Below are 9,754 nucleotides of genomic sequence, written 5' to 3' on the forward strand. Positions count from 1 at the left end.
CAGGATACCCAGGCCCATTGGCAGGAACCCAGGATACCCAGGCCCATGCCCTCCCAGGGAAGGTACACAGTAGCGGTATGGCCTCCATCCTCTGCCGCCGCGCCTCCCACCCCACATCTCCCTTGCCCCCGCCCACGGCCTCCCGGGTTTCTCTTCCTGCGCAGGGGCAGGACTTTGCCAAGAGGGCTTTGGGGGTGCAAGGGGGATTAGGACCCCTGCTTCTGTCCTCCCTCCCCGCGGGGAGAGCCTTCGCTTAAAATCTGGGGCCGCTTCCAGAGTCCAGGGCCGGGAGGGGGAAGCTGGGCTGGGTTTGGGGCCCCAGGTAGAGTCGGGACAAGGAGGGAGAAAGTTGGGGCTGAGTTGGGGGACCGGAGAGAGAAAGTGGGGGCGGACCGGCTCCGGGGGCACATGACGGCGGCGGCCGCCCCGCCCCGCGCCCGCCCCCTGTCCGGCCGGGGGGAGGAGACGGGAAGGTTTTAAAAGCGATTCGGCCCCGCGGCGGGCCGGCCAGTGAGTGGGATGGAGCGCGGCCGGCGACCGACCCCGGCCCGTCTCGGGCCCGCCGCCCGCCCACGACTCTGCCGCCGGGCCCCGGGCGGCGGCCGGAGCCCCGAGTGCCGGCTCCCCTCCCCCGCGGGTGAGTCGGGGAGGGAACCGGGAGGGAGGCGGCGGCGCCGCGGCGGCGGCGGCAACTTTTCCGCGCCGGACTCGTGGGCGGAGTGGGGGGTGCGCCCGGCGGGTCCCCAGCCCTTCGCGAGGGGGAGGGCGCCGCCCCGCCGCCGGTAGCTGGTGGGGGGGGGCAGCGGGGATCGTGCATCTGGCGGCGGCGGCGGCGGCAGAGTCCCGGGGCGCCCCCTACGGAGCGGGGGAAGGGCGGCCCAACCTTTACCCGCTCCCCGGGAACCCACTGGGGACCCCTAGCCACTCCCCCCCACCGGAGCCCCATGAGACCCATGAGAGCGTGGTGGGGAGGGCGGGTCCCACAGAGACTGGGGCAGGTCAAGGTGGGCACGGAGTCCGCGGCAGGGTGGGAAGGGGGAGGGCATATGCCCGGCTTGGGGTTAGGAGGGATGGATATACGGTGCCTGGACTCCTGGACTACCTATCTGGCCTTTGGTGGGGATGGTGCAGAGAAGTGGGTGGGGGTCTCCCAGAGTTCCATGGATGGCGGGTGACAGTGGTTCAAGTTCTCAACATATCAGCCAATGAGTGGAGGGGAGGCCTGCCATTGAGGAGATGGGGTGGGGGCCCAGCATTGTAGCCCCAGCTTGGTGGAGACTGGGGGACCCCTCTCCTCCCTCCTGGCCCCTCCTGGCCCAGAAGAGAAGAGCTCATTCAGGGTCCCTTAGGAAGGGGGCCCAGGGTTTGGGAGACTCCTGGAGGGCTGACGCCCAGCCCCCTGTCGCCGCAGTCCTCATGCCCTTGGGCTGTGGGAGGGTGAAAGGGCCCAGACTAAAACCTGAACCTTGCATTCTAGCCCCACACTGACCTCTGACCCCAGCACTGGACTTGACTGCCACCAAAGCCCCCAGCCCTACACTGACTTGCCTATCCAGCCCATCCAGGCCCCGCCAGACCCCGTGTCCTCCTGAATGCCTTGAAGGTGCAGTGGGCTCTCTGTCACCTGCCCCCTCCCTGCCTCGGCCCTAACCCGCTGCCCGCTTATGATGACGGGTGGTGGATGAGGGTAAGGCTGGGGGGGGGGGGCGGTGTGGGACCCCTGGCATGAAGGGTGTCCTCTGGCAGCCCTGCCCATGCCAGCCGGAGCTGGAGGGCAGTACCCAACAGGTGCCCCGGCTCAGAGGCGAGGTGATGTGGGACACACCCTGTCCGCTCGCCCACGCACCCTGCCCGGGCCAGCCCGTGCGCATGTGTTCACATGCCGCCGTCCTGGGAAGGCACGGGCCCTGGGGCCGGGTGCCAGCTCTGTCCCAGCTCCCAGAAGGGCGCCCATTGGCCTCTGCCCTTGCAGGATGTCCTCTGGGAGCTCCTTCAAGACCCCAACTGGCAGGTCTCGTCTGTGGGCCTAAGAGGGGGCCCGAAAATAGCTGCGGGCCTGGCCCAGGGCTGGCACGCGGAGCACATGCGTGACAGGGCGTGTCCCGGGGGGGTCGGGCCTGTCTGTGCTGGCCCGGCCTCCAAGTCTCCGCAGACCCTTGCTCACTGGAGAGCCACAGCGGAGGCGGATGCTCCAGGGTCCTCCCGGGGACCCCTGTATCCACCCCTGCCTGTTGTAAGTGGAGGCCAGATGTTCCGTGGAAGCCGCAGCTGCTGGGCAGATCCCTGTCTCATCTGCAGTCCCAGGGTGACTGGCCCTATGCTCAGGGTGGGTAGAATGGGGTGACCGGCTTGCTATGGGCTCAGGTGGCACTTTGATATACCTTAAGGCATTTTTCAGAGTGTGCCCTTCGCCTTGGGAAGTTGAGTGGAGGGGGGTCTGTTTGCGGTGAAGAAAACCACCGGGAACCCTGGGTGGGGGGCACCTTTCCCGCCCCTCACTGGGCTGGCTGGCCAGCCCGTTCCTATTTGGATACACTTTCTGCCAGGAGCAGTCCTGGCTTTTCCTTAGATTTACTGCCTGACCTTGGGCCTGGCTCTGAATTCCTGCGGGCCTCAGTTTCTCCATCTGTAAATGGGGAGCGTCGGAAAGCAAGCGGAGAGAAGCGCACTTCCCCTTCCCGTGGCAGATCCCTTGTGGGGCGCTCTGGCCACCTTCCCTCCTGCCTTCGGGTGTCCTGGGTGGACAAGGAGGTGTGTCTGGAGAAGGCTGGTCACCTGGGAAGGACGTACACGGAGGGCAGTGGACGTGGGCGTGTGGGAATCCTTGGGCAGAGAAGGACGCCGCCATGCTGGGCACGGCTGAGTCATGCTCCAGCGGCGCCTTGCCCCAGGGTGCTGGAGCTGGCGCCACCCTGGGTGTGGTCACTGAGCTGTGGCCCTGGGCAGAGCAGGCCTGGGTGGTCTGGGATGGGGGGCCTGGGTTGAGCCGCCAGGAAGCTGACTGCTGAGCCTCGAAGACCCTTGGCCTTCCCCTGGCCTGGGTCTGGCATCACCATCCAGGACTGTGGTCACCCACACCCTTAGAATGCCTTGGGGATCCTGGGGGCCCTAAGCCTTGGGCCTGGGAATTTTGGGGGTGTTGAGGAAGGGGGACATGACCCAGAAGCCAGTGATTTGCCTTGAGGCCAGGGCCCCCCCAAAACACAGGCCAGGACTGGGACGTGGACCTGTGAGGACAAGGCAAGGGATGAACATGGCAGAAGGGTGTGCCGCTCAGTTAAGGGCTCTCAGTGTGGACGTTAGGGGGCCCCTGGGAATTCTGTGACTGACCCTAGGGGGATTAAAGTTTAAGGCAGGGGTTGGAGTTTGGTGTGGCGTGGCTGGGCGCAATGGGGGCTGGGATATGACTTGCATGGTTCCCCTATTTATAACAAGTGATTCAGTCCTCACTTACTCACCCCTTCCTGGGCCTGGCCCCTCCCCCAGCCCTGGGTGGGCAGCGGGGGCCCACCCACTTGCCACTGTCCTGCCCTCTTCCACCCAGGTGCCAGCCTCTGAGGGCTGCCCATCGGGCCGGTTGTTATGGTCGCTGTGCTGGGCCTGGGGTAATGGATGGGGGGCTGGTGGTCAGGCGGCCCTTGGCTGGGCAGCCCAGGTTGGCGGCTGGCTCTGGGCCCGGCCCAGGGAGCCTCTGCGGAGAGTCTAGGCCCATTAGGCAAAGCGTTAGTGACAGGCTGGGAGGGCGGGCGGTGGCGGGCAGGGCGGGGCCTGTAGCCCTTGGTATTTTCCGATCCCAGCTGCTCCGAGAGGGTGGAAAGTATTTGGGGACCAGGCTTGGGGGCGGTGGTGGTGGCGCCCCCGGCGGAAGCTGCCCCTGATTCATTCTTGGAGCATGGGGTTGGGGGGGCAGCAGTATGCCTGCCTGCTTCCGTCTCATGCCTCCACGCCCTGTCTGCCGAGCGTACTCCAGCATACATGGACACACACATACATGCACACACACGCACACACACATACACGCACAATACGTACATGCACACATACGTACATGCACACATACATACATCAGTGTGGCTCGGGGCCTGCTTTGCTCCCTCGGCCCAGGGGCCCATCTTCTCCCCAGGCTTCCAGCTGCCAAGAACTTGGCCTTCCCTGGACACCACCTCTTGTGAGCCCAAGAGGGACACCACTGGTAACGGGGGCCCTGGCTCCTGGGTACCTGCGTGGCAGTGCCCCATCCATGAGAGACCCAGGCCTTTTGTGCCTTTAGGGATGGGGAGTGGCCTTGGCCCCGGCCCGGGGCTCTGTGCAGGGGAAACCCCACAGGAAACGGGCCTGGCCAAATGGCCGCCCTTCCCGTTCTCGTCCCTGGGACACGAATGTGCTGTCTCACTTCCGGAGGCGGCCCAGGGAGGCCGGCCGCCCTGCAGGGCCTTGTCTGCTCCCGGTTGGTGCCCCCAGACCCTGAGGGGACAGGGTTGGGCTGGGGCCTGCTGGGAAAGCGGGTGGCCAGTGTGTGTGTCTGCGTGTATGGGACGGGTCGGGGAACAGAGCAGGACATCTCTCTCCACCTGTCTCCCAGTGGTGGGTGCCACCGGCTCTGGGCACCGGGGTCCCGCCAGTGTTTGGAGTCCTCATTTCTACCATCTTTTCTGTTTCTGCCTGATGACGACAGCCCAGCCCCATCTTAATTACACGTACCACTTCTGAGATCCTTACCGCCACATCCCTGCTTTGCAGATGGGGAAAGGGAGGCCCAGAGAGGTTGAGTGACTTTCTAGGAGTCACCCAGCTAGGAAGCTACAGAGCCAGGGTTCAGATCTGCCCAAATGGGCTCCAGAGTTGGGGTGTCCTAGCCACAGGGCTCTTGCCATTAAGGAGATCTCCATTTACTGAACATAGGGCGGCTTCATGGGCTTGTGACCATGCAGCTCACAGCGTCTCTCTTGCTTAGAATGACCTGAAGCCTGGATTAATGTTCTGCTGTCAGCGTCTTGACATTCTTAACTTGTGAAGAAGGGGTCCCACAATTTCATTTTGCACTGATTCCCGAAAGTTCTGGAAGGCGGTCCTGGTGCTGGGCACTTGCTGAAATGACATACGCACTCTCGGTGAAACTTCCCTGTGCTATTCAGTTGAGGCTCTTGGCTCTGTTTTACAGATGGGGAAACTGAGGCTTGGAGGGCATTTGGAAAACTGCTGAGTGGGGATTTGCACCTTGAGCCTGGGTCTGGTGCTCTTGGGGATGTGTGTGCCCGAGGGGAGAGCGGGACACCCACTGCAGGCATCTGCTCTGCTGGGGTGCAGGCTGAGGCCTGGCTACTGAGGAGACGGGGCCACGGGGGGAGGCCCTGGTGGTTTCCTCCTGCCCTTCAGGCTTCTAGGAAGTGGCGCCAGCTGGGGTGAGATCACTTCCTCACCCGCCTGCCCGCCACCCCCTCGACTTCCTCTCCTCATGGCCCCATTTAGCCCGCCCAGGGCTCACTGGTGGGGAGGGGCGGGAAAAGCGGGGGGGACCTGGCTCTGGGAGTCCCTGCAGCCTCCTTGGCCCAGAGGGATTGGGCATCTCTGCCTCTGGGACTGAGGGCAGGGCTGCGGTGGGGGCGTGCAGCCCGATGGTACAGCATTCTCTTCGGCGGCGGCTGCGTGCGGGGAGGAGGGCTTCCCTCCGTGGGCAGCAGCAGGCGGGGGGACCCGCAGGACAGACATCTTCAAATCTCATTACCTCCTTTGCTCTCTCTCCCCCCCTCAGGTGCCAGCCGCTGGCCCCACCCGGTGCCCCCCCCACCCCTGTGCCATGGCCGGCTGGGGTTCCTGGGGATGGGATTTGCTGCCTGTCACAAATCACATTGCCAGGGATTTCCAACCGACCCTGAGCCCTGCCTCTGGGGCTTCCACCACCGCCACCACCACCGCTGAGGACACTGCCCGAGGATGGGGGTGGGGGTGGGTGGCACAGAGGCCCCTGCTGTCTGCGTCCGGCCTGGGGAGCAGGGCTTAGCTGCTTGTGAGCAGAGTCCACACCAAGTCGTGTTCACAGTGGCTAAGTTCCGCCCCCCGGGACCCCGCCTCCTCCGGCTCTGGGGCTGTGCCTGCCTGTCCCACTGTCGGGGCCTCCCTGGGCTCTGCCTCCCGTGCCTACTGAGCTGAAACACAGTTGATTTGTGCAGACTGGCTCAGTTCAGCAGGAACAGGAGTCGAGCCCCCTCGGAGCCTGTGGCGCCTGCCTTCCTTGGGTGGGCTGATGCCTGGGGGGCGGGGGGGGAAGACCCAGACCTGTGTCTGGAGGAGGGACTTGGGGAGGGATGTAGCCTGGAATGGGGTAGGTGGACCCAGCTGTCTGCTGCAGGCCCCCTCCCCCAACAATGTACTTGGGGAGGGCCTCCCCCAGCACAGTCCTACCCCCAACAATGTACTTGGGGAGGGCCTCCCCCAGCACAGTCCTACCCATAGCTGGGCTGTACTCCTGGGGAGAACGGGCAGGTGGGTGGTTGCCCTTCCATGAAAGAGGGAAAAGCTGTGTCTGCAGCCCCCCACCCCCCCCCACCCCTCCCAGCCTGGAGCCTTTCTCTCCCAAGCCTGGTGGGGCATGGGCCAGGCCTGTACCTTCCCAGCAGCCAGTTACTCAAGAGGAAGCTGCCTTGGGTCCCCAGACCGTTAAATGCCAACTCCAGCTTCCGGAACCAGGCTGGCCTGACCTGAGTGTGCCTGGCCCCTTCTCACTGAGCCCTGCAGCTTCCTAACTCGGGGGGAGGAGCCCTGACACCCTCCTGGCACATGGGGCGGGGAGCAAGGTCCCTGTGAGTCCAGAAAGGACACAAACGGGCCTTTTCAGTCCTCAGGTGGTGCCAGGCTGTCCAAGAGTTGAGACTGTCCAGTATCAGATGGGATGGGGCTCTTTTTGGAGTGAGACTGGGGAAACAGGGAGCAGCCCCCTAGGGCGTCAGGGCTGGCCCAGCATTCCTGTCCCACCTGGGGTAGCGGCCAACATGAGCTCGGGGCAGGGGTCTGTGTTGTGTGTGGCTCCTGTCGTCCAATTAAAATAAAAGCTGCCCCCTGCCTCATTCCTGAAGGTCTGATAGTTTGTGAGTTTGTGGTTTACTCCTTCCTCCCATCCCTGCAGTTTTGGCCTTTTGGGTGGGGAGGGTTGATGGCCCTGAATTTACTGTTCCCGCACCCTGAGCTCCTGACCTCACAGGATCTTCATCTCTGTCCCACCTGTTCTGAGGAAAGCCACAATTTAGTCACATGGGCAGAGAAGGCTGGAAGGGTGACCTTGAGGGGTGTCCTGGGATTAGGGGGTGACCCTGAAGGAAACCCTGACTTTCAGGGCTGATGCAATGACAGAGAGCACTGTTCTGGTAAGGATCTAGATGGGGTCATCATGAGGAATGTCCCAAGCCCAGGACATTGACCTGAGTGTTCCTGGCCCCAATGGGGGGAGTGGGGGTGGTGTCAAACCCAACCTCTGGTGGCAGCCTGAGGGAAACACTGGGCATTCAGAGATAACTGGGACCTGAGGGTCCTGAGCTAGTGATATTTGGGGGTGGCTGAGACATAAGGGAGAGCTCTGGCCTGAGGCAAGACTTGGGGTGCTGGTATCTGAGAATGCCGGCAGGGAACTTGGGCTTGAAGTGGGCATGTGTCACGAAGGAATCCCCGGGCCCAAGGGGGACATTTTTGTATGACTTTGAGAGCTGAGGGGCACAGTAAGGGGGAGAGGCCGAAGTCCGAGGACGGCGTCTGCAGGCAGCTGAGACTACAGGGTGAAGGAAACGCCAAGCACGCCGGGACTGCCACCTCTACCCGAGCAGGCCTCCAGGCGGCGCAAAGGAGCACGCCGGCCAGCTGGAGTCCGCCGGCACATACCTGCGGGAACGGGCGAGGCGGGGCGGGAGATGGGTCCGTGTCCAATTGGCCCTCTTTGGCGGAGGGCGTGGCCATGAGCCAATCGCTGTGCCCAGCGCAGCCGATACTCCGCCCACGACTGCGCGCGCCGCCTTGGCGCCCTCTAGCGGCCAGCCCCGCCCCTCCGGGAAGCTTGTCCTCGCCTGCCCCGGCCCTGACGGTGACCCAGACACACTTTGTTCACCCATCTGTCACTCTCCAAAGACAGGCAGATCCCAAGGGAGGTCCTGCTTCTCAGGGAGCCAGGGAAGGAAGGCAACCGAGGGCCTTCTTCGCAGTCCCCCAGGCCACACCGCTCCCTCTACTTGGGGACTCGAAAACCTCATCCGCGGCGTAGGAGGCCCGGGCCGCGCCCGGGCCACGCCCCTCACTGACCACGCCCACCCTTTCTCGCCAACGCCAGAGCCCGCCCACCAAGGCCTAGCCCAAGCCCGGGATTCCCATCTTTGTTTGGTGGGTGGGGAGGGGTATGTCTTCCCCTCCCAGGTGCACCCGCCACCTGACACGGCCCCGGTGCTCAGCAACTTGGGAGCCAAGTACCCCCAGTAGCGGTGTCTGGAGCCAGGGCACCCCCTAGTGGCCGTTGCCAGCACTGTAAGGACCGTGAAGCCTGAGGTGGCCGGGGTCAGTGGGCTCCAGCATAGTAAAGCTCTGTCTCTTCCTAAAATTGGTACCCTTTCCTTAAACTTTGGAACCCCAGTTTTCTCCTCTGTAAAATGGGAAGGATATTCCTCCCGACTCGTAGGACTGTTGGGACAGGCGTTGTAACAGGTGACAGGTATAAAGCACTCCTCTTGGGGGTCAGCCCTATCTGATAGTATCTACACTAGAGCCACTGGGTGAAACCAGCAGTCTGTACCCTTCCATCCCTCTCTTGAAGTTATGCCCCGAGCAAGCAAGGCTGGAGATTTTTCTGTGGAGGGATCAGGGAGCCCTGGTCTGGGGTGGGGGAGAGGGGACACACCTCAGTCTCAAAAGCTGTGTTCAATATCAAAAAAAAAAAAAAAAAAGGAGAAAGGAAATACAATATACAGTTCAATAAATAGAAAAAAAGTTACAAAATGACATGATTTTGTCCTTAATTACAAGAGGAGAAAAGACAGAGGGGGGTGATCGGGGTGGGACACACTCCCTCCTCGTCCCTGGGCCAAGGTGGGGCAAGGGAGACCCAAGAGAGACAGCAGCTGCGATTCAGAGCCACAAATAGAAAGGCAAAATAGAGGGAAATATGGAAAGGGAGAGTAAGATGAAGGGGTGGAGCAGGGCCATGGAGGAGGAGAAAGGCAGAGCCAGAGACAGAGCCAGAAAATGCCAAGGTGCCAGCCTCTCTCCTCTCCAGATCTGGGGTGGGGGTCCCTGGCTCTCCTGGGCTTGTCTCCCCCCAACACCAGGTTTGGAGGACAGCATGAGCCTGGCTCAGTTCCTGAGTTGTATGTCCAGTGACTAGCAGGTAGGGGGAGGGACAGTAGTGACCCCTCGAGCCCACACTGGGACCTCGGCATCCTCGGGAATGGGAATCCTGGCCGGACTGGGGGGGTGAGGTATGTGGCTGAGGCCTGAGGCCTCTTTAAATCCTTCAGTGGGGATGAGCCGTCGGTACCAGGTGGGCAGCCTGGCACGGGTATAGGGCTGCGGAATGGGGCCCCTGAGGCAGTGAGGGGAGGGTATGAAAGGAGATTTAGACGCCCTAACACAAGTCCCCTGGTCACCCAGAGTGGGGTGTGGGGAGGGTCTGCTACATTGACTTTAAGAGCCAGTTTCTGGAAAGTCCTGCCTTGCAGCCCCCACCCCCACCCCCAGTCCAAGCCGGGCCTGCGAGTCTGGGGAGGGAGAGCTTGCCTATTGC

Source organism: Mirounga leonina, unplaced genomic scaffold (genome assembly GCF_011800145.1).
Source record: "Mirounga leonina isolate KUSES-001 unplaced genomic scaffold, KU_Mleo_1.0 Mir_94, whole genome shotgun sequence".
NCBI classification, from domain to species: Eukaryota; Metazoa; Chordata; class Mammalia; order Carnivora; family Phocidae; genus Mirounga; species Mirounga leonina.